The sequence below is a fragment of the Mus pahari genome, chromosome 3 (genome assembly GCF_900095145.1).
Source record: "Mus pahari chromosome 3, PAHARI_EIJ_v1.1, whole genome shotgun sequence".
Lineage (NCBI taxonomy): Eukaryota > Metazoa > Chordata > Mammalia > Rodentia > Muridae > Mus > Mus pahari.
The window spans coordinates 46,544,351-46,570,650 of NC_034592.1; the positions used below are offsets into that span (position 1 = coordinate 46,544,351).

Consider the following 26,300-nt stretch of genomic DNA (forward strand, 5'->3'; position numbering starts at 1 on the left):
AAAAAAAAAAAAAGACTTTTTATTTTACCTTTCTACAATGCACAGACAGGATTTTAGTATATCTGATGGTAGATGTTCTCCCTTAACTGTAGACACTGGCTCAGACTCGTCAGTCTGCATCTGAGGTTGTAGCATGCACCGTCTAAGGCAAAGGCCTTTGTCTGCACTGAGACCCATGACTCCCTGCTCTCACTCTAGAGACTGCCGAGTGCTATGGTAGATTTCAGATGCGTGGTGTTTCCATTGCTTTCTAATGTTCGTTAGTCACTGAACTGAACCATTCTCTATATGGTAATATATACTCTCACAGATACAACTCCACTAAAAATCAAAATAAATTCTCACAGACATGTACAAGGATTTTTTTCAAAATATCTCAGAATACAATCTACAAAATGTTTTAAGTATTTTAACATCAAGTGCAGTGTTTCTAAACTCACATCAGTCAACACAATACAAAATAGATACTGCAAGTTCTATCCCAATAAATGCAGTGGAAGGGAGATGTTCGCGGCAGAAATATACACAGTGTAACATAGACTACTGCTGTTTAGCCTTCTGACTTCACAGCTGACAGGCCTGTGGGACTTCTGGCGTTCTACACCAAGAGTATCTTCCCACCTTTGCTGGCCCAGCGAAAGCTCAACATTCAAACTTTAAAGTGGAGTGACTGCCGAGTGCGCACAGCGCTGCCACAGCGTCACAGAGCTGAAAGGTGTGGGGTGAACTGTCCACTCTAGGTGTGCAACTTGTATGAGTGCCTCCCTTGCTCAGGACATAGACATTTCCTAGGCGGTTACAAACCTGGTGCTCAGCGCTTCATAGCCCATGCAAAACAACTACAAACTTTTGTTCACTCTAGTGATCACATTAGAATGAATGCTGTGATTTTAATAAAACAAAAATACCTGAAGCTGAATAATACATAAGACTCTCGGTTGCTTTTATTATACAGATATTAAGAAGTATGTGCCTTCTATTTAGTATTTTTAATTTTACTTAAAGTAGCATTTACAAAATTGAAAATAACTTATACGATATGTACAACAATCCAAAATCTATCAATCTGTAAGTCATGATTGAATAAAAAAAAAAAAAAAAAAAAGAAAGAACAGAACAGAACAGAGGGGCGATCATAGCCAGAGGCAGAAACATCTAGGAGAGTTCAGCGTGGACGTGACCCTGAGCCAGGCCATGTGAGGAGAAGAGAAAGGGGAGACCTAGAGACCAAGAGGCCAGGAGGGTAAAAGGTAGGAAAAAAGGCTAAGTAACAAAAATGTCAGGGTTATACAGGGAAGGACAGCTGGGGAAAGGAGGCAGAGGGCTCAGGAAGGGGGCAGGGCATGCCAGCCAAAGCCTGTAAATGGAGGGACTCAGGAGATGCTGGGAGAACTTGGAGGCCAGATCTGCTCTGAGGTGTTTAACAGGCACCTCAGCCATTTGTCCTGATTCCAGACTTAACAGTAACTGGCAAAGCTGCCTGGATAGCCTGAGTCTTGCTCTCTTCATCTGTAAACTCGGTACGTTGGTCTAGGAGTTTCTAGCATACTTTCAAATTATAATATTCTTTTATCCTAAAACAAAGACTTTAAAACTATATTAGGTGCTTTTAATATTGCAAATCAACTGACAAAAGCGGGGTTTCTGACCACAAGAAATGCAAATTCCCTTAAAAGCCTACTTCCTTAAAGAACAGACAATAAAACACGTTTATGCATCTTCATAATGAAACACCTCAATTTGTACTCAAATGTAATGACTACTATTTATCTACTTTTGGAGAATAAAGGCGGAGGACAATTTATTAGAGCCTAGAAAAGTCTCTGAATACGGAAAGGTCACAGCCTGTGTGCTGAGTGGCTAGCAAAGCATCTATGTACTAGAAAGCTGCCATTTTTCTTCCTTGACAAAGACTCCATCTGCCACTGAGCCATTTACAGCCTCCAAGTTAGAATATCAATGATTTCCAACCATTCTGCAAGCCTGCTTTTCACCTTGGTGTCACCTCTGTAATACATCTACGGCAGATGATGAATCTCCCCACACACAGGCGCACAGAGGTTTTAAGCTGCCCTCTAATGCCCCATTTTCATTCATGCTGGGCTGCAAAAGAATTATACAGTGCATGTGCTTCTGGTTGCTGTACTTACAAACTTTAAGTTAGGCATATTCATAAAATGTTAAAACCCAAAAGACTCCACAAGGCAGTTCTCAATAACGACTTCTGAAATCAGAACAACAGAACGCTGTCATATTTTCCTGCTGGTGAGACTGCTCAGTGCAGTGAGGCCCTTGTCACCACCCCATCCGTGTTAGTCTTCTGGACTCCCAGGGTGGAAGGAGAAAACCAATGTCCACAAGTTGTTCATCCTCTGACTTCCACACATGGTATGGATGCACATGCCCATATAAAAACATGCACATAGACACACATAAAATAGTAAGTAATTATTAATTATGTGATTTAATAAAATCTGCTACCTTTTGGAGGGTGGAACTATGAATCCAGTGCCTTCCTTGCTCATACTACAAATCCTCCTGCAATAAATCCTTATCCACTCAAAACTGTTGATTTTCTTAAATAAAATCGCTCATCTCCTTAGAAATTGACATTACAACAATGATGTAATATTAGTTTTATTCTTAAGTCAGTGCTGTGAACACAGCAAGCCAAATCTAAAATAGAATGAAAATTTTTAATTATATTCTGTTGTTTCCCACTATTTTGTGTTCAATAAAGCTTTAAAGACAGATGGTTACTATCAAGACTATTAAAAATACTTTGGGGGGCAGGACATGTAGCCCAGTTGGTAAAGTGCTTATCCAGTATATACAAAAGTTCTACTTTGGATCCATAAGAGCATATAAACTGGGTGATGGTACAAGTCTATAATCCCATTAGAGATAGAGACGGGAAGATTAAGGAGTTCAAGACACCCTCAGTTACATAGTAAATTCAAAGCCAGTTTCCCCATCCCTTTTAAACAAATATACCATAATATTTGTCTATTACTATCTTTAAACATGGACATACACTTTTATTTAAAATATCATTCTCTTTTTATTTCGAGAAAAGGTCTCACTTAAATAACCTAGGCTGGCTTTGAAGTCAGAAGCCTCTTAGCCCAGGTTCCCAAGTGCTGATACACAGCCATGTCAGGCTTGAGACTTTACTCCTACTGGAAAGTAAGTGTTCTCTACAAGACAAAGGAAGAATTAAAACCTGCTGACATGCAAACTATTATGGGGAATACAAAAACAGTTTAAAACAAGGTTCTTGGTCTTAAGCAAGTAATAAAATCTCTGGTAAAAGAGTTCCTGAATTGACCAGTGAGGGAAGTGTAAAATGATGGAAAGCACTGGATTGGAGTCAGGAGAGTTGCATCTGTTTATGCCTCTGGCCTGAACACTCCAGATTCTTTCAAGTCCAGGAAAGTCACTTAGCAGAAAGTAAAGTGAGTGGAAGAAATGACGTGCACAGCCTTCCTGCTCCGGCATTCCACGATAAGAGAACACCCTGTGTTCAGACGGCAACGATAAAGAAGCCTCTTGATTCCAGATTTTGCAAGTCATACTCCCTTTCAGCCAGAACCCAAAAGGAAATAAATCTGAGTTGGGTGTTCCAGGATGTGCAGCATTTGACTACACAGAGATGTGAGAAAAGATTATTCCACAAAAATAACAATAACCTAAATAAATGTGAGAAAAAGAAATCATGACTTCAGATATGCTAATGTGGTGGTGTTACCTACAATGTGAGAAGAGGAGACATCATCCTGGAAACAGAAAGTACTTAGTGGACAGAGCTGGCTAAGCATGAGCTGGAGATGGTAGTGGTGGGGATGGATGGGGAAATAAAGGCCTTAAGCAATACAGGAGCAACATCATGTGTCCTTTTAAGGGCTGGCTGCCTGGAATCAGAAGGGAAAGGGTAATCTACAGAGATGTCAAGGGTCAGTCTCCTTTTAAGGTGGAAACTGGTGACTTTTACACACAGTAGCTAGCGGGCCGGAAACAGGATCACTCCCCCCCACACACCTTCCTGGGTTTTTTTGTTTGTTTGTTTGTTTGTTTGTTTGGGTTTTGTTTTTCAAGACAGGGTTTCCTTGTGTAACCCTGACTGTCCTGGAACTCACTCTTATAGACCAGGCTGGTCTCAAACTCAGAGATCAGAAACTCCAACTGCCTATGCCTCAGGAGTGCTGGGATTAAAGGTGTGTACCACCACTGACTGGCAGATCCTTCTTAAACCAACATGAGAGAGAATGAGTGAGGGAGGGAAAGGGAGGGAAGGAGGGAAGGTGGGAGAGGGGGGAGAAACAGAGAGATTGAGACATAGAGACAGACAGAGAGACAGAAAGAGACATAGAGAGAGAACACACCAAAAGAAAATCACCTAATATTAAAAAAAAAAAAAAAACTAGATACAGAATTAAGATACTAATGCCACAGTCTATGCAATAATACACATGTCACATAATGTCACTCTGAGGTTCTCTTTTCTCCAAAGTGAGAACACTTGACTTAAATGCATCTTCAGACCCTTCAGCTTTGTGTGTAATGCATTGTCTTCCTTCCTCTACAGATTTCAAGTTATGGAGGTGGCCAATCTTCTAAAGATCTTAATTCTGATAGATTGAAGACCCAAGAGAAAGCACTATATCAAAACAAAACAAAAGAAAACTAGGAGAGACTTTTCTCCAGGAGGTGCATACAGTTGCACAACGGCTCAAACACTAACGGCCAAGTCAGCTCTTCAAAGCCTACTCTGCCGCTGCAGCCAGCCACACACATTCCTTATGTACCCCTTGGGAGGGCATAGGAAAAGCCAGGAGAAATAGAGTCTTTGTGTTTAAACATAACTTGACTAAGTAGATTTACAAAGAAGGAGGAGGAGACATGAGAAATAGTAAAACCTGCCTTATAAATGTGATAAATGCCAAGGAGACCGTCACATTTGTCAATAAAAAGTCAGCAGAGTGCTTCATGTAACAAGGGAAGCCACAGGTAAATTAACATTGTACTGACATACTGCATTGCCATTTTGCATGAAGAGTCCTCATAATTTCAAATAAAAACTTGGGGGCTGAAGAGTTAACTCAGTGCTCTTGCAGAAGACTTGGGGCCGCATCCAAGTATCCACATGGTGACTTGAAACCAACCCTAAGTCCAGTTCCAGAGGCTCCAACATCCTCCTCTGACCCCAGCAGGTACCAGGCATGCGCATACACATATAATAAAAACTGTTTTAAAAAGCACTCATATTTGTTCCCATGATACGATATTTACTTCTGGATATAAGTATTAAACAAGTGAAATGAATCAGTTTTATTACAAATGAAGTTCAAATTTAAATAATGTTCTGTAATGATTTTTATTCCAAACACATATTTTCAATTTGTGACTTTAATTTTGATAGAAATGTAATTGATTTTAAGAAACATACACATAGGGGTTAACTTCAAGCAACTTGCTTTATTTCATTTAAAGAGTATGATGATAAATAATTAAAATCATATTCCAGAGCTTTTACTTCCTCAGTATTTATTTGCCATTAACATTATACTCAACCCAAGACATAATTAAATTAGCAAGTACTATACCCACTCAAACATAATAAATTCCTATTCTCTGGGGAGAAAATATGTCCCTCTACCCAAAGTCTTGGACCTCCCAAATCATTTCTTTCTGATTGAAATACCTTTATTTTATTTGAGAAATAAAATGACTAGTGTTAAGGTTTGTATTTAAAGATTCCCCCACGAGCTCCTGCATTGAGTGCTTAGCTCAGTGGCTGCTGGCAGCACTGGGAGGACTCTGGAGTCTTTATAAGGCAGTGCACACCAGGTGGAGAGGTCACAAGGATGAGGACTGTGGTTACAGGTGCTGGGTCCTGCTCTAGCTCTCTCACCTCCATGTCGGCATCCACATAAAGAGTCTGTCATATGCTCCCACTGACACCAGAGCTGCCATACCCTTCCTCCCAGACTGAAAACACAAGCCTCTCCTTCCTTGTGTTGTTTCTGTTGAGCATTTAGGTCATGCCAATGCCGAAGTAACCAAAACAGCTAGTAAAATTCATTTTACTAAATCCATATTCCACTTGTAAAAGTGATCACAGTACAGTAGTTAAGACAGAAACATCTGAGAATACAGAGTACTAGCTACAGAATGCACAGATAACTTTAGCTAACAACTCCAACTTTCTCTTCACATAAAACTTCCATACAAGCCCTTGCATCTAGAGTTACTCTGTTTATAATTCTTTGGATAGTGTTCAATGTATGATGTATGAAAAGATATAAGTGACTTACTGTTTATGGTAACATACTATTGGTCCCCAAGTCTAAAATTATTATCTTATCTCTAAATGGCACTTCAGAAAACAGAAAAAATTGAGTCACAGTATTGTGAAATTATGCTGTATAAACATTTGCTGAACATATAACCAATGCCTACAAAGACACACTTTAAAAGTCAGTCAGTTGAGCGACTATGCAGACAAGACTGGGGACTTAGATCCCAACACCAGCAACAGACAGAGTAGGGACGGCAGTTTTATCCTAAAGAAGTTCACATCCCATGATAGAAATCGTTCCTGAAGATTTACTTTTGTTGTTAATTATCTGTATCTCTGGGTGGCTAATGGAGGTTACACATGTGTGTGTGTGCCCAGAGGACCAGAGTCACCAGGTCCCCATGGAGGTGGTCACAGAGGCTGTGAGGACCTTCTGTAGGTGTTGAGAACCCTGGATTTAGTCCTCTGCAGGAGCATTATGTGCATGCTCTGAACCACTGAGCCATCTCTCAGGGATTCATAAAATATTTTGAAAAGTTCATATTTTTGAATGGAATAGTAGTGCTTAAATTTCCACTTCAGTAATAAACAATAGGATAGCTACCATAAACATACCTCATATGTAGTATTGTGTAGAGCAATCAGATTCAAATGTTTAATCCCTATCATAGCTAAGCACAGATACAGGTGCTATGATCGCTAGATAGTTCTGAAGCATGAAGTGCAGCGGTATGGGACTAAATCTCAGGGCTGGGATTACAAGCACACACCACCATGCTTTTTTATGTGGGAATCCCATAAAATTCAAGCCCTATTTTTTTGTATGATTGTACCAGGCTGTCTACTTGGTCCTGTTTTATAACCATAATCCCGTTTTCAAAGAACTAATTGGCAAAATTTGCTAAAGAACCTCCTGTCAAACAGCAATTCTTTTACAGTATGTGTGTGTGACAAGCAGATGCTCAGATGCCCGGTACCCCACCCCAACCACCAAAACTCCAACAACTTAAAAGTGTGGGCAATGAAAGGCAAAAGAAAACAGACAGGGACAGGGTAATGCAGACACTCAGCATCTGTGAAGTTGCAAAGTCAATGTTAATTTAAATATATATACTTAATACACTCAAGCTATAGAATATTATGGTCTAGCAACACGTTAGGGCACAGATGTTTACCCTGTCGACTCAGGGCTGATAAGCTGGGTTTGCTGCCACTGCCCAGCATAATAAGAGTGTCACTAGGCCAGAAAAAGATCACAGTTCAAAACTGAAAGTAGTTTCTACTGAATGAATGCTACTTTTGCAATATGTTGAAAAACTGTGATCAGGAACTACCTGCAACAGAGTAACAATGCTTTTCAACCTTTATTATGAAAACTAATTCAACTTCTGTGTGTGTGCGCGCGCGCGCGTGTGCACGTGTGCATGTATTAATATATATCTGTGGAAACTTGTTATAATTAGAAATCATAAGTGCTTTCAAAAGATAGTTTACAGTATCAGCACCCATGGTTCAAAAAGCAGACACACATACACGTGGAGCTCCACAGTTGATATTGTGATCATCCTTGATTGTTCTTTCATCTTACTAAGTGAGGCAGGGTCTTTGGATAGAAACCAGAGCTCTCTGCCATAACTGACTTCCCACCGTCCCAGGGCAGAGCTATAAGCAGGCAGCCACACCCATGGTGGTACACACCTTTATTCTGGGCCACACCTTCTGCTGGAGACCTCCATAAAGGCACTAGAAGAAGGAAGATTTGCTCTACTTCACCACTTGCACTTACTTGCCAGCACATCTGTTAGAATCTACTTCTACAGCCCAGCTGAAACAACTACCCATGTGGGATGGAGCAACTGCTAGATCTGGGACTTGTTTTGTCCCAAACTGATCTTGAACTCAGATCTCCTTGCCTTAGTCTCCTGGGATTAAAGGCCTGTACTGCCTTGCCTGGGCCTAAGCTTTTCATAGCCACTATGCCTCAAGATCTGCATGCCAAGATCCAGGCTTGAATCCTGTGTCTTCCAGCCTCAAGATCTGTATCACAGATGAGCCCTTCAATTCTGGATTGTAGTTCATTCCAGATATAGTCAAATTGACAACCATAAGTAGCCATTACACCTGTCTTTTAATGTTCATAAGATATATTATGTACATTTTCCCCAAGGTATATAGTAATTCTGTTCTATTCATTTTACATCTCTTTTTCCCTGGACTATAAACTTTGAGAAAATGGTAACAGTGTATTTTCTACTTTTTTTTTTTTTTTTTGGTTTTTTGAGACAGGGTTTCTCTGTATAGCCCTAGCTGTCCTGGAACTCACTCTGTGGACCAGGCTGGCCTCAAACTCAGAAATCCGCCTGTCTCTGCCTCCCAAGTGCTGGGATTAAAGGCTGAGCTACCACTACCCAGCTATTTTCTACTTTTCTAAATTTAACAAGTTAAAAAGAATACAATGTTTATTGAACCAAGATAATGGGACTTTCTTAAGTATGCTACAAGTGTATAGCTTAGGGACAAAATCATGAAATAATGGCAGAAATATATATTCATACAAGGCCTGAAGATTTATCATTATGATTTAGTGTCACTAATGAATTAAACATGGTTGATTCCTTTACAGCATCCAATATAAAAAGTGTTAACTATGAAACAATCGCATTAAACATTAACCAAGGAGGTGGATACAAATCTAAGGAAAGGAAACCCCCCAGTGGCTTGACTTGACTTCACATTTGGAGGCTATGGCCCTAGGGATTGGACCTAAGGCTTCACACCTGCTAGGAAAATGCTCTACAATCAACCTTACTACCGTGCCCCCCCCCCACACACACACATGCAGTCCTGTGACTACCTCCCATAGCATCTGCTGGTTTCTATTCTCTCTGCATACAATATCCCTGCCTTATTGCTGCTGTAGCCTCATCCCCTCAGGTCTGCTGTGACTGGAACCTCTTGGGAATTCACTTCTCAATGCAAGATCGCTTTATCAAGGGGGCCACCCTACTGCCCTAGGCAGTTGCTTTCAGGGCTTGAGTCCTTTACACTTGGACTGGAGCCTTCCGTCCGTGGGGCTTTGCTCTCCTGACTCCTCTGCTACCCAGGAAGATGACAGCAGGCTTATCCACATCTCCTCAGCAACCACAGCTGGCTTCTCAGCACAGCCCGGCCCTACCAAAGTACTCCATCAGCTCATAATTTAACTTCACTTAGGTTGGCAGGAGCTAAGTAAATAAAGCCAGCTTAGTGGCCAACATATCACAAAACAGTCCATATCCCATTTCCTGATAGACTACTTATTCCCCATCTGAACCCTCATAACGTAGGTCAGAGCTATCTCCATCTCCCTCGCCACTCCCACCTGCTAAGCTACTGCAGAACGACCCATCAAGCCAGCACTTGAGAGGCAGAGGAACATGGATCGCTGTAAATGTGGATCTCTGTAATTCGAGACCAGCTTGGTTTACATAGCAAGTTCCAGAACAGCCAGGGCTATATAGAAAGACGATGTCTCAAACAAACAAACAAAAGGCTGGCTCTTTGTGCTATGATTCCAGCATTCATTGATGTTTCCAGCACAACATTCCAAACTCTCACATTCTTCCAACAAAATAGTTCCAAGTCCTAAAAGCTATGAAGTTGTGTTTATCAGCAGCAGCCCTCTTTCTCAGTAACACATTCTGCCCTAGTTCTTCTCTTATTGCTATAATAAAATACTCTGCCAAAGCGCAGCTTAAGGGAGAAAAGGCTCTGCTTAGCGAACAGTTCCAGGTTACAGTCCTTCCATCCATGATCAGAAGACAGCAGTTACTGGATGTAAGTAACTGCTCAGTTCAATTTTTTCACTTATGCAAACCCAGGTCCCACCAGCAATTAAGATGGATCTTCAACTAGCAGAACAAGACAATCTCCTTCGAGCATGCTCAGAGGTCCAGCTCCTAGATCAGCTTAGTTTCTATCAGGTTGAAAACACTAACCATTACACTTTCTAACCACATTTGAATTTGTAATACGTGTACTGTGGTATGTCTGAACAATTTAAGTAATAATCTCTCCATTTCTTGCTACAAAAATACAATACTTTGATTTGGCTTAGTATGCTATCAAGTCTTTAATGGCACAAGTAAATCGCTTTCATATCAAGTGTATTTTGAGAGTAGAGTCTCATTAGACCAATATAAATAAAGTCACACCCCTGAAAACATTTGGCAGATACCAGTTCTAGAGTGGATATCTTTAATGATCTAGGAATACATTTACATTAATTTTTATATTAATAATGGAAAATTTTAGAGTATCTTTCTCACTCGTATCTATATGTATATACATACATATATGCATATACATATGTGTATTTATTTGTGTCTATGTATATATATATGTGTGTGTGCGTGTGCGTGTGTGTGTGTGTGTGTGTGTGTGTGTGTGTGTAGGCATGCGTGTATTCACATAGATGCTAGTAAGGAAAAAATACACATACATACACATATGTATTATTCTCTTCTCTAAACAGTCTGGGCTCACCTCAAACCTAAAAGATAAGAGTAAGTGTATTCAGGCCTGAAAGTCCCCATACAGAAGAACACTGGATAATAGAAACAATAGATGGTAGAAACATGAATGGAAGATCGCTCTAATTCTGATAATGTTCTATGAAGAAAGCGAAATTTGAAATAAACTATAGCATTAAACTTAAAGCCAAGTGGATGTTTTCCAATTTGTTTTCTTTCCACAAAGCTGACAGAGACACTATGAATCTTTAGAAAAAGATAGACAGGAATATTTGATGACGAGAGCAATGAAGAAAGAAAAATTATCAATTTTAATATCAAAAGTCCAGGGGTGTCTTGAGCATGGAGAAACCAGGGAACACGAGTGCAATCATGAGGCATAGTGTCCTTTGTGTGCTGCCAAGTCCAGGCATTCTATCTTACATTACCACGGGCATATCCTGTGGACGTGGTGTTCTGAAAGACATATCAGTGCTAAGACTTCTTAAAACACCCATACCGTGGTAACTCAAAGGGTTGCTGCTGTACAATAAAAAGCTTTTTTCCATTTTTACAGAAATGCTTTCTTACTACAGATTTTATAAATATATGAAAAGAACAAACTACAATAGTGAAATCCCGTAACTCAGTGTGTGACACTGAATGGGCTGACTGCCCTTGCATGTCACTGGCTCCTTGACTATTATGTCTGTACACACACACCTTGTAGTACATGTGCACCTCAGGGTCTTACAAAATATGAGAAGAGAATACTACTCCAACCAAATTAAACTCCAAGCAGCCGTAACTGAAAACGGTTTATGTGGTCTAGTTCCTAGTCCCCACAGTATCATCATGAGAAACAAGTCTTTCTTCTACAGTCTCTAATGCGTCTGCGATTATTCCTAGACCTTTTAAATTTGTGTCCCATTTCAAGCAGACAAATAAATAAGAAGGTATGCTTAAATCAACTGATGTTTTAACTTTGTCCACCTTCACATGTTCAAAAGCCAGTGACAGATGTGACAGTACACACCTGTGATCCTAGCTTTTGAAAGACTACCTAAGGAAGATCCAGTTTAAAAACCATCAAGGGTATAGCAAGTCTGTGAAACAGTGTCATTACACATGCAACTGTTCAACTGCAAAACCACATGCGCTCTCCATGCTCACCACTGAAAGCAGATATAACAGTGTAAAACTTTTAGAGGATGTATCATGGCTGAATGGAAAGCTTCTTTTATTCAAATACACATTTAAGAACAGCAATAGAGGGCTGGAGAGATGGCTCAGGGGTTAAGATCACTGTCTGCTCTTCTAGAGGTCCTGAGTTTAATTCCCAGCAACCACATGGTAACTCACAACCACCTGGAATGGGATCTGATGCCCTCTTCTGGTGTGTCTGAAGACAGCTACAGTGTATTCACCTATATAAATAAATAAATCTAAAAAAAAAAAAAAAAAAAAAGCAATAGAAATGGATTTATATAAAGTACATTAGATGGTTGCTATACAGTAATTCTGAAGATCTTTTATAAAATATTCTGATTCAAAATGTCTAAGATATTTTATAGCTCTACTATATGCTATAGATTATATTATATTTAACTTTATTTTATATTATTGACTTTTTTAGCATGTTGGGCTTACATGAAGACTAAAAATTCCTGTACAGACTTTCTAAACTCTCTAGCTTCAGTGTTATAAGCGGGAAAATAGTGGTCAGGTAATAGACAACAAGCCTGTTATGGAAATGGCTGGTTACAGATAATGATTTAACAAGAATCATTACTAACCACTACAATACACTGGGGACATCTCAGCTTATCCATTTGTACAATGTAATACTACGTCATCTAAATTGTTAAAGGTTCAAATAAAATGAGCCTTGATGAGTGCATTGGTATTAAAAATATGTAACAGAAAAACCTAAGTAATATTAAAACTATTAATATTAAAAGAACCTATCATTAGATTCCTAACTTCATTTTCATTAAAGATTTGACATCCTAATTGCACTCGCTAACAAAAACTTTATATTTCAACAGTACTGAAATAAAATATGTACACCTGTTCATCTCAACCTGTCTTACACACATGGAACCAAGGAGTTCGCACATGCTTAGTAAGTACTCTACCACTGAGCTACAGGTACAGCCCTTTATACTCTTGCATTTTGAGAGAGATCACAAAAAGCCCAGGCTGGCTATGAACATACTATGTGGCTATGCCAGGTCTTGAACTTGAGACCTCCTAACCTCGGCCTCTTGGGTAGCTGGGATTACAGGGCTAAACCTCCAGGAGGGAATGGCTTGATTTGTCTGGAAAAGACAGTGACTGGATATGGTTTTTCTAATCTCCTAAAACTCAAACTACCAAAATAACAGTAGAATTCAAGTAAGTAACAAGGGAAAAATTTAAAAAAAACACACACACAAACAAACCCCACAACTTTTCCCAATGGTAGAGGTTTTCTTCCTAAAAACTGAAGCTATCTTAGTGTTAACAAGGTTAGCTTAAGCCATTCATAGTAACACAAAACCAGAAGTTTATGCAACACAGAAATTGAACTCTGCCACAAGAAGAGAAGACATGAAACACGGGGCCGGCCAGGTACATCAGGGCATTCTGGAGACTCCCTTTGTCCCCTTCTCAGCACATGGTCTCCAGCCATGGTCCAATTACCACAGCTACATTTCATCAAGAGAGGAGGAAGCCACAGTGCCCCACCTCTTCCTGTGAGGAAGCCTTCTATTCAGCTGGACAGATCGTGTCTCCCACCCCTGCTCTCAGAAGACAAACAGGACAGCTGTGAGCTGAGTCCAGGCCTTCCACAGTGAGTTCCAGGCCAGCTAGAGCTATGCACATTCCTTGTGTCTCAAACGACAGAAACACAAGCAGGGCACACTGTGCACACACCATCACTGTTTACTCCCTACTCAGAGGAGTGAGAGCAGCAGACGGCATGCACATGTTATTGCCAAATCTGACCAGGTTTTCCTTTTATCTGGGGACAGAAGCCTAACTAATATTAAAATTTATAACCTAACACTGACATTTCTAATCATAGAGACACTGTAAGATTATATTATTCTAAGTATCAATTATGAAGTTGGTTTCTATTTGTGTAGAACTACAAATTTGAAATAACATTCATAATAAAATTACCAAGGAAAAAGGGAATTTTAATAGAAATACGAATTACATTAATTTTTGTTGTTGTTGTTTGAGACAGAATTTCTCTGTGTACTCTTAGCTGTTCTGGAACTTGATCTATGGACCAGGCTGGCCACAAACTCAAGAGATCTGCTTGCCTCTGCTTAACAAGTGCTGGGATTAAATAGCATGTACCATCACTGCCCAGCAAATTATTTATTATTTATCTTCATATTTTTAAATGTGGATTGGTGTTTTGCCTGCATGTGTGTCTGTGTGAGGGTGTTGGATGCCCTGACACTGGAGTTCCAGACAGTTGTGAGCTGCCATGTGGATGCTGGGAATTGAACCCAGGTCCTCTCCAAGAGCAGTCAGTGTTCTTAACCTCTGGGTCACCTTTCTGGCCGCTCTACTTAAGTTATTTAAAGCGTGTTTATGACAGATCATTAAGTATATAGCAAAATATTAAGATTATTTAAAAATGCAAATAATTATAGTGCTAGCCATTGCAATGACATTCAATGTACACAAAACTGGATGCAAATAAAAATGTATATTCTCTTAGAGAAAAAATATTGGGGGGATTCGAGAAGAGGGAATTATTCTAAGCCAGTGAAATAGCTCAATAGCTACAGGTGCTACCCCCTGTATGATGATCTGAGTCCGACCCTCGGAACCCACATGGAAGAAGGAGAAAGCTGACTCTTACCTACCGTCCTCTGCACAACATATGCCCACAGCAGCATGCCCCTTCAACACACACACAACCTTTTAATGGGAATATCCTATTATGCTTTGTATAGATGCTATGCAGAGACTTTTGTTTGTTTGTTCTTGTTTTTGTTTTTTGAGACAGGGTTTCTCTGTGTAGCCCTGGCTGTCCTGGAACTCACTCTGTAGACCAGGCTGGCCTCGAACTCAGAAATCCGCCTGCCTCTGCCTCCCGAGTGCTGGGATTAAAGGCGTGCGCCGCCGCCACCACCGCCCGGCTTATGCAGAGATTTTTAATCAAGTTACAGGGTAATCATAAAACAATAATACAAGTTATATCAGAACAAAACAAAACTAGATACTTGATATCTTAGGCGAGTAACTGTTGATAATGTATATGAGAGTCAAAAGAAGTTAGTATGTGCTCTCCTCTGTGCTGAGTGCTTCGGGAACGTTATTTCTTCTTACACTCCTGAAATTGAAGTAGAATTCCTAGGGAAGAAAACCTGAATCTTTAAGTACAACTATTACATAAACCACAGAGGGAAAATATAACCATTTCTGACTCACGTCCATGCTCCTAAATTCTGTACAAAATATCACCCCTCCAATTCTATCCATATTCCAAGGTCCAGGCAGAACTGTTCTCAAGTTTATTCTGGCCTAGAGGTTAGCATTCTGGTCAAACATGATTGCCTTTCCCAAATAAAAGAATATTACATCGGTAGCTCTAATTGAATGCCTCCTTGCTAGAAATTAAAGTACCAGGAAGGCAGAGATGTATGTGACCCTGATAAACTTATGTATATTATAGATACATATGGAGACTGAGGAGATCAGACTAGCTTGTAAAGGGCATGTAGTTCAAGTACGAGGACCCGAGTTTGATCCCCAGAACCCATAATAAGGTAGGTGTGGTATCCACACTTGTAATCCCGGTGCTGAGGAGATGGGGACAAGGCAGAGCCGTGGGACTCACTGTCTAGCAAGCCTAACCTAATCTAGGGGTCTCAGGTCTTAGTGACCAAGCTTGGCTCAAAAAAACCACGGTGAATGGCTCCTGAGGTATGTATGATACCATGGTTGCCATCTGGCACATGCACCCAACACACATGTACACATGCAAGGGCATGCACAAATATACATAGAAGAAGGTGGAAACCTATTGAAACAAACATGCAAGGGCTACGATAAATTGTGAATATCATAAAATTTGATGTGTAGGTCTTTATAGTTGACTTCATGCCTCTTAGCAGTCTATAAAGAAGCAAGCCACAGTTAACACAAATAATAAGCAAGAAAGGTAAGACATTCTATTTAAATATTAGTACAATCCTTTTAAGTAAGCACAGTGCATCACTTCATAGTTGACTATACCAAGGTGTAAGGTTGCAAAGTAGCACACAGTGACCTCATTACTTGCACTCAACATCAACCTAAAACCTATCTTCCTTCCTATGTACCCTGTTCAATACACACGCTGAAATCCTCATTCAATTTTAATATAGGAGAAACTAAAGATATTAAGTAATTTAGCTACCAATATGTTTATGACTACCAACAAACACTTGCTGAGTACAGTAGAAAGTACAGTGAAAGGTTGATGTATTCAAAATCAATCCAAAACATAAGAGTCAATGATCACTAAAACAGAACTAATAAAAATTAAGTATTATCAAACCGTTAGGAAGAGAGAATCACTTTTGATTACGATGATTAGGGAAGCCCTCAGAGAGATGACTGAATATACACAGAGCTTCAGGGGAAGATATGCCCTCAGAGAGATGACTGAATATACACAGAGCTTCAGGGGAAGATATGCTTGTATCAGAGTAAATTTTTAAACCTTGAAAAGAAAAAAGAATATTCTATGTAAAAATAATGATATAAGAATGGCATAAAATATATGTAATGTAGCACATGTAATTTATATGGGATATAATATTGTTATTATCCTTGAATGTTTTCATGTATTCAGGAGCCAATCAGGATACCCAATTAGAATATGGATCTGAACTAGTGAGAAACAGGAAGTCACTAGGTATCTTCTGATAGGGAAACAGTTTTAACGAGACTGGACTTAGGATCACGCACAAGCTTTGATGGAGCTGACAAAGCTCCTCACCAAAAAACCAAAACAGTGAAAGTTGTATTACCTGTGTGGACTGTAATATAGAGGGAAAGAAGAGCAATTGTAATTTCCTTTCTTTTTTTCTACAAATTGCTAAAAACATTTTAAAATATATACCTGTATGTTATAGAACACAGAAGTGCTACCTGTATCCTTAACTTTGCAATCCTAAAGTCCACAACTTTCCTCCTATGTCATCTCCTGATGGCATCCATGATATCCCATGGATTGCTGACTTTTCTCCCCACTGTCTTCAATAACTCATCATCACCTTTCTTGACCCAGGCTTGGTGGCCCCCAAAGTCAGTGCTGTAGTTCCCTCTCCTCTCCTGACTGGAGGATGTGAAGAGGGACTCACAGTCCAGCCACTGTCACAAAGTAAAGTTTCTAACCACAACCACTTAATCTCAAAGGAAGACTTGCCTTTACTTAGTATCCCATAACGCCAAACATCACCTCTTCCTGAAATTCTTGGATTTAGAACAACTGCAATTAGCTACTTAATAATTTTAACTTGAGTAACAGCAGGACAGCTGCATAGAAAGGTCCCAGAGAAATGCTTTAGTGCGTTGTTGTAAAATATTCAATTAGATCAATAAAACCCTGATGATTACGAACAAAATAAAACAAAACAAAACAAAACAAAACAAAACAAAACAAAAAACCCTTTGGACACAATGTGGTGATCCAGCACTTGCCTAGTATGTGTGAGGCCAGGATTCCATCCTACCACAACAAAGAGTGAAGACAAAGGGAGGAAGGAAAAGGAAGAGCAAGGGAAGGGGGCAGGGAGGGAAAGGAGGAAAGGATGTATTGAAGAGAAAGTAACAATGCTTCCTTAAGCATCAGTGGGAGGAAGCAGTCAGAGAGCCTCCAGGGAAAAGAAAACTTCTCTAGTCAGCACAGATCAGCAAACCTAAAACAACTTCCAAAAGAAATTCTGTGTGCAACTAAGATCTGCACATGGCTTTGTCTTATGATGATTTTAGTGCCTCTGCTAACGACTGCTTCTATGCTTAGTTAAGAGAGTGTGCCGAAAGGAGAGGTCCTATAAACAATTTCCTCAATGCTCATTCTTTTGTTACAGTATGACAGCATGATTCACAATGAAATACGCATGTAATAATTTTAGTTATGAATTAAACTTTCATCTTAAATTATTTTAAAGTTCTTTAAGGTATTTTACAAGTAGTTAAATGCCTAGGAATATGACTTATGAGTCGCTGAAAATGTGAACATTCAAGTGGCTGGTAGAGAGACTGTGGTAGTTTACTGATAAACATCTAACTTGGTTCTTATTCTCAGAGAAACAAATGGACTTAGAAGTTGAACAGTCACCGGTCTTACTGTGTCAGTGTGGTCAATCTTGTGACATCACTGTTGGGAAACCTGCAACAGAAACAGAATTGGCAATCAGCTAAGTCATACTGGAACATTTCAGAAGCCATTTCCTTAGAACTTGTCTGAATTCTCCTTGAATTAACCTAACGAAGGAAACGCAAAACTGCCGAGACACCAACGGGACCAAAGCTCCTGCCACCTTCAGTGCGGCAGGGCGGGCTTCGTCCAGAGTCAGCAACATTACTTACTCAGAGAATAACCTATAGGACACTGGTTTACAGGCTAAATTTATCTTCAGACAGTCATCAGGAAAAGAATCGAGGGGCCTTAAATGTATCACAAAGGACTGATTCTAAACACTTCCTCTATGATTAGTAGCCCAACCTGCAGTCAAAATGTCATTTACTGAAAACAGGAGAAATTGCTACACACTAATCCTTATCAAAGATTAAAAGTATCTCCTGGACGAATCCAGTGTAAGCCGTGAACCCAGGGGAAACTGTACATTAAGCCACTTCCTAAGCTGTTAATGACTTGAAGTCTATCCCTGAGAAATCTGACCTTCTAGAAACTTCTTCATTAACAGGGCTTTATTTAAGACATCTCTTAAACGCTTTAGTATTAAAAACAACACACTGTCAGTGTTTTCAGGTTAATAGCTTTCATGTGTTGCTTTAACAAATCCTCATAATAATCCCTTCCAAAAAAAAAAAAAAAAAAAACAGAATGTAAAAGAAAAGGATAAAAAAAAAAAAAAAAAAAAAAAAGCAGAAGATGAATAATCTTCATTCCACTCTCAGGGAGAAGCTTGCACCAAGATATGAGAACTGGCCACACAGAAGGAGCTGTCATGGCCTTTGTGCACACCAGGCATACACGTGGTGCACCAGCAAACATGCAGGCACACTTGTGAACAGAACAAAGCAAAACAACAAAATACAGAGCAAAGGACACCTTGATCGCCCACTCCACACTTTTAGTGCTAAGTTCCTGAGAAAAGAGGCCATGAGCCCTGCCTCTAGAGACGGAACCCGGCAGCTGCTCAGTGTTCCACTAAGTGAGAGAACAGGGAGTTGTGGCGGTCTTACTGCATCTAGCTCGACACCATCATCTATAGAGAGCTACAGATGTAAGCATTAAGCACTTACGATTACTACTGCCGATTTCAGTAAACTAAGCCAGAGCAACCTGATGAACGGTTTTTTTGTTTTTTGGATTTTGGTTTTTGGTTTTTCAAGACAGCGTTTCTCTGTATAGCTCTGGCTGTCCTCGAACTCAGAAATCTGCCTGCCTCTGCCTCCCGAGTGCTGGGATTAAAGGCGTGTGCCACCACGCCCAGCTGAATGGCTTTTTAAAGTCACTGCAGGAAGCATCTAAAACACTTTCATTTTAGCAAGCAAATAAAAGCAAATACACAAAACAATGTAGTGAGTGATGGAAACCTGGGGGGTTGTGAATTACAGTAGGGTAATAAAGAGTCTGGAGAGTTAAGATTTAAAACTTCCGGAAGGAATTAATAACCCAAGATATATAGTTTTGTTAAAATCTCTGTCTCTGTTTATGTGTGTGGGTGGGTGTGTCTACACACCCACCCACACACACACACATCTACAGTGATGATAAACATCAGGAGGCCTCAGATATCACACAGAGCATCAGGCCCTTGCTTCCCACCCTGTTTGAGGCAGGTTGTCCTCTTTGCCCTTTGGTGCTGTGGACAGGGGTTCTCCTATCTCCACCTCCCATCATGCTGTAGGTACCCTGGGACTATAGGTGAAAGCCACAGCACCTGGCTGTAGGTGGCTTCTGTGGACCAGACACTGGTCTTCATGTGTTTACAAGGCAACAGCATCATTCACTGAGCCCTCTCCCCAGGGGAGGATATGAGAGGAGTTCATGTTAAATTAACAAGACAGCAAAGACCATAAAGTTCTAAGTTACACATTGAAATAAACAGGTAGTGGGAGAGTATGGTGACTTTGTTTTGAAAGCCAGAAAGATCCACATTACTATCATTCATTCAAGTGGAGATGTTCCCTCAAGCAGGTAAAAGTTAAAATACTGTATGATACTGAATGTATAAAACTCAGTGAGAAGCTTCATAGCTTCCATTTCAATATTTAAGTTCATTAAGTTGTCTAGACTTTGAGTCTGGTTAATTTTTGTGTGTGGTATTTTTATTTCCTACTAATTTTTTTTGTTTTGTTTTGTTTCTTTTGTTTTTTACAATAAAGTTTATTTAAAATTTTTAAAGAAAATAATCCAAGATTCGAAAATAAATCCTATAAAATTTAGTTCAAATTAAGAATGCAGATGGGGTGCCGGGCATGGTGGCGCACGACTTTAATCCCAGCACTCAGGAGGCAGAGGCAGGCGGATTTCTGAGTTCGAGGCCAGCCTGGTCTACAGAGTGAGTTCCAGGACAGCCAAGGCAACACAGAGAAACCCTGTCTCAAAAAAAACCAAAAAAAAAAAAAAAGAATGCAGATGGGTTCACTAAGGTAAATGGAGAAAGAACAGAATATCCAGCAAAATTTGAGGGATTCTTATAAATAAGACTCATGAGGCACAACGAAGAGGTGTCATAGGCTCACTGACTCAGAGCAGAATATGGAAAAGACTGCAGAGATAAGTGAAGAGCCATCTCTGAAGGGAAAGTGTACCGGGGAGCTTCTGATAGGGTGGCGTCGGGAGGCAGAGCCTGAAAACACTTCCCTCTAAACTACCTTACACCTTACACCCACAAAGCAGACCCAAGACCCCATGCAGATGAAGACCATTACTGCATTGTCTGGATCCAAAGCATCTGTCAAAGGATGCCTTTCAAACAGGAAAAAAACAGGAAAAAAAAGTGACTACCATTTGAAACAGACTTCAGGTGTACATATTTGTTTCCATGCTGAAGTGGGTGATGAACGAAGCTGGTGTTGGTTACTTTTCTCTGTCCTCCCAGGGCTGGGTAGACACACACACCCTTCCTCTATACCCGTGGAAACACTACGCAATCCCTCTAATCAATACAGTAAATAGCAAAAGAGTTACTTCAAGAATAAATACACTTTCTATAAAATTCTGCAGTTCTCAAGAGGTAATAAAATTTGTGTAAATAGATTAAAAGAATATTCATAACTGAATAAAAAATAAAAGTAAATGCTCCATTTTTTATTTTTAAAAAATTACAAGACTATGTTAAAGCATATATGCTTTATTAAAACCCTAAGCTGACAGTATCAAAAATTAAGTTTAATTGTGGCATTTTTCACACGTGACTTGGCAGGTACTTGCATGAGGGGGAAAAACTGTGCAGAATTGAAATGACTCTAGAGAATAAAGCCAGACAAATATAAAACGTCTCATAAAAATCTCAAGTGGGTTTTATAAGCAACAGACAACTCCTTACAATCATGTCAAAACTAGGAGATGTATTCAAATCACACATATAAAAAGCAATGTTTTATTTTATGAAAACATAATTCAACTAACATATTGGTTATGTACCATTTTTCTACAAGGAACTATTATAACAGAGATCCTTCAACTATACCAAACCTCAGAAAATACCTATCAATGTTTCTCACCTGCAGATGTGAGAAAACACTGGTAGTCATGTTTTAATGAACATTTTTCAAGAGGTTAGCATGCACTGCCTTCATTGTCACCATCACTCTGCCCCGAATCACAGCGCCATCCAGGGACTGAATTTAGGTCATTGGCTTTGACAGCAAGCACATTTTCCCACTGAACCATCTCACCTGGCCAGGCCTTTCTTACATAACATATCTTAGCATGCTACTTTACTTGACAATGTTCTGTAACTTTACATATCTACAAAGTGAGAATATTTACGTCTACTGAAAGGACTGAAAAAACAATATCTGAAAAAAACAATTCAGCAGCCAGTTAACATGGAAATAAATATTGATGGTACCTATAATCATTAAAAGCAGTATCTATAGACTATTAAATAGTAAAACAAAATAGTTTTTGTATCTTGTGTTGCACACTTTTTAAAAGAGGTATCTACATAATAAAGAGAACCATGTCTGAAGATATACCTCTGTAGTAGGATGTTCGCCTGACATGTATAAGGTTTGGGTTTGAATACCAGAACTCATAATTATTTCCAACATGTACATAAGAAAAATAATCACATGTGTATAATGTGTTTCAAGCACTGCAAACTTGAGTTATGGACATAAGCCAAATTTAAAACAATGATAAGCTTCCTTTTTTCCTTTTATTTTTTGCTAAGAATAGATCCAGGGCTTCACACCTAAGCTCTGAACCGAGACCGGGTAACCCGGGCATTTATTGTAGGCATATACTGGAGGGATTGTAGGCAATTGTTGTAAATGGAAAGGAAAGCATAACCAAAGGCAGGCAGGGACAGCCAGCAGAGTCCAGTCTGGACATGACCCTGATCCACATGAGAAGAGGCCAGGGGGCGGGGGAGGAGGGGGGAACCAGGTGCAGCAGCCAAGAAAGCAAAAGGTCCAAGGGGGTAATCAAAATGGCTGGAATTGTTTTCGGAAGGGCCTCTAGGGGAGGGGGTGGGGTGAAATACCATCTATAATCTAGAACAGGTCGGGATGTTGGGAGAAGCTGGAGGCAAAGTCCGTTTTGAAATGTTCAAAAGTCTCCTCAGCCATTTGTCCAAGGATTTGAGACCTACTTAATACAGACCTCGTAGGGTACCGCAGGAATGTGGTTCACAGACAGGTAAGAAGGAACATACATATACACATGAATATAAATAAACATTTTTTAAAGTAGAAATCCAATACTAGGGAAGCTATTGGTGATGTAAATTTGTTCAGTTCTACACAAAGAAGCTTTATGCAAACTTTAAATATTTAATTATTTGTTACTATTTCAAATGGTACAACTGTGCACTCTTTTTCTTTATGCTATTCGGGATAGAACCCAGGGTCTTGTGTACTCAAGGTGAGAGCTTTATTGACGGAGCTTTGACCATAGCCCCACGATTATGCATTTCTGGATATTAATACCATATCAACACTAAGTTAAAATAATACTCTTAAATATGTTGTATTATTTCACCTAGGGAATGTAGGCAGATCTCAATATATGCTTAATAAAGACGAGGCACTGAATTCAATCACCAGAATTAATAAACTAATAAATAAACCTACCCATCTTCCCTCCCTCCCTCTCTCTTTTGGTTCTTTGAGACAGGGTTTCTCTAGTTCAGCCCTGGCTGTCCTGGAACTCGCTCTGTAGTTTAGGCTGGCCTCAAACTCACAGAGTTGTGCCTGCCTCTGCCTCTTGAGTGATGGGGTCAAAGCCACCACAACCCAGAAAATTTCTGTTCTTAACAAAGCAGAGTAGAAGTCCTCTCCATTCTGTGGGGTATAATATGTTCATTTCAGTAAAACAGCCCCAAATTTGGAAAAAAGGAACCTTTTTTTAAAGTTTTATTTTATGTGTATGTATAAGTACCTGCTTGTATGTATGTGTACCATGAGTTTGCCTGTTGCCCACTGAGGTAAGAACTTTACTCTGGAGCAGTTATGAACTACCATGTTGTGTGCTGGGAACTGAACCCAAACCCTCTGCAAGAACAAGTACTCAACTTTGTGCCATCTCACCAGCCCCCCATAAGAGCCATCTTATCTTCAAACAATAATCAAGTTTATCCTTGGAAGAAAATGTTTACTTAACAAAGGAACCCATAATGTAAAATAGTGTTTATAAACACAAATAGTCTTTATTCTTTAGTTTTGGAGAAAGGAGGCTCTTTGTGGTTGTTTGGTTAATTGGTTGGTTGGTTAGTTGGCTAAATTCCGAAGATGATATCATACTTATGTTGCAAAACTGTAAAGGCTTAGGTTCAAGTGATTTCCCTGAGTAGCTGGGACTACAGATGTCTGCCACCATACTCAGGTGAATTGAGTTTCAAAATTTTCCAGGTTGCGTAGCACTTAAGTTTCAATTTGCTTTACTGTGTCCAGCTATGTAAATTTGCTATAATTCTTTTGCCTCTCTATGCAATGCTAAGGTCTAAAATCTCAACAGACCATAGAAAACAATAAAGGCAGTTTAGTAACAATTTTAATAGTCTTGGCCATTGGAACCTCATTTGCTAGAGATTATTTGTTTCCTATGTAATATCAGAAAGAAAGTAGGTAGCTTTAAGAACACGGAAAGTTAGAGCACGTTCTGTTAGTTTTGTGTTTTCTGATTAAAAGAGACAGTGCCCTACGTACCACAGGCTAGCCTTGAGTTCAGCCATCCTATTTCCCCTGCCTTCCAAGAGCTGGGACTTAGAACTTCCCACCACATCCACTTAAGGCAGAGTTTTAACTAAGCAATTAGCATCGTACGTAAGAAAGCCTGCCATCTCAGTTTAAAACAGGCAAGACGATATTGGGGTAGAGTGTCAGTGGAAGCCAGTGCTAAGCTTACTCATGAGGTGGGGGGCGAAGACTCCACATTCAACTCCAGTATCAAACATAAATAAAATACAGTGAGTATCAATAGAAGCCATTCAGTGTAGCACTACATTCTGCTGTGCTAAAACAGCACCAATTAAAGAAATGCAACACAGCAAGGAAACGGCAGGCCATTTCCTGAGCAGTGCAGACACTATGGGGGAACCCAGGCCAAACAGCATTTGCTAATCTCTGCAGAAGACATCTGTTAAAAACAAAAAGAGGAGGAGGAGGACTGAACTTCAGCCACAATAAATGATTTCACTTCAACAAAGAGTGTACTGCAAGAACCAAGCAGCATTCAGAGCCAGAGGTTCTGATGGCTCCCTGGCAGTGACAGGAGTCCACTGTGCAAGTCAAGGGTGGATCTGATTGGCTGAACTGGATGCTGCTTGGCAGTCTGACTGGAAAGCCTCTAGTTTCTGGTGTCTACTTTTTAATGCTGAGCATCTGCTGGGTGGGGGTTGGGGCCTTATTTAAAGTGTTGGAGCTGCCTTCCTAATTCACAAAACAAACAAACAGAACCATTAACACATCCAAAATAGAAAAAGAAGGGAAACAGCCAGATTGTATGAGCAGGGTCCCAACTCCGCGTCTGCACAAAGTACAGAAGTACTCAGTGACTTCAGTTTGAATGGCAGGTCAAGGAAGCACAAGAGTAAAACGTGCTTTCTCTTTAAGGCTCGAATGCGTTACAAAGACAACAGTTCCAATCATCCCTGCTGCCGCAAACGATTCCCTGCTAGCCTAAAATGAAAAAAAGGAAAGAACATAGCCTTAAAACTGGTAGTAAGTGACGCTGTGAATTAAAGCATTGTTCACTGTAGTGATGAAAAAAATCTGAATCTTACAGCCTTCCCAATACAAAGCTATTCATTTATTTTTAATAATATGGGTATTTTCTCTGTCTGTGTCTGTGCCACATGTATGCCTGGTGCCCATAGAGGACAGAAGAGGGTGTCAGATCCCCTAAAAATGGAGTTACAGAGCGTGGTTAGCCACTGTGAGTGCTAGGAACTAAGCTAGCTCTTTAGCTCTAAGCCAGCAATTTTTATTCTGACAGTTAGCAATTTCTTATCAACAAAAGCAAGAACATCAATAACATATAGTTCTATTTATTGGGTACTCTATATTTCTAATGGGATAAGTAGACCTCTGACTCAATATTGGTCTCTAGGAAATCATTACAAGTTCACTGACTGGACTGCTCATAAACCTAGAAGGTGATTCTATCCCCGCCCATGAAAAGTGTAGAAATAAATCAAACAATAATCTTATTTAATACCCTCCAATATTGTCAAATCACAAACTAAAAGACAGTAAGGTTTCTTTCAATAGTAAACAATAGCAAAGGTGAAAACCGAAGCCCAATCGATTTACAAACATTAAGAAGTGCATTATCAAGATTTCAACTCTCACTGATAAAATCAAAAATACACTTGCTATTGATCCCCATTCTTAGCACAGAAAACTCAAAATTCTTCAAATTTCCATCTTGGCTTGCTCATTACAAGCCTCTGTTAGTAACACTTGGGTTTATGCTAATTGGGCAATGGGGGTAGAGCATTGTACATAGCCTGAGAATGGGGCCTGTCACCAGAAAGAACAAATAGAAGAGTCAGAACCCTTAGCTCCCCAACTCTCAGGGACAGGTCGTGGGTCCTAGAGATTAAGTGCTACAAGGATTACTAACCATGATGTCCATGATTTGATACACTTCT

The 26,300-nt window shown here is 39.8% G+C and overlaps 1 protein-coding gene across 19 annotated transcripts in view; it reads right to left on the reverse strand.

The window, feature by feature from the left end:
• The window catches only part of Baz2b (bromodomain adjacent to zinc finger domain 2B), a 306,980-nt gene that overhangs the window by 153,376 nt on the left and 127,304 nt on the right, over window positions 1-26,300 (reverse strand). For 16 of the 19 annotated variants that reach the window (XM_029536246.1, XM_021191954.2, XM_029536245.1 and 13 more), the window contains exon 4: window positions 18,134-18,175. The exons of 1 other annotated variant lie outside the window; for it this stretch is intronic. The gene's annotated coding sequence lies outside the window, so the exon portion shown is untranslated. Of the gene's footprint in view, window positions 1-18,124; window positions 18,176-26,300 lie in introns of all 19 variants that reach the window. 2 more of the 19 variants (XM_021191950.2, XM_029536234.1) reach the window with 1 other exon arrangement.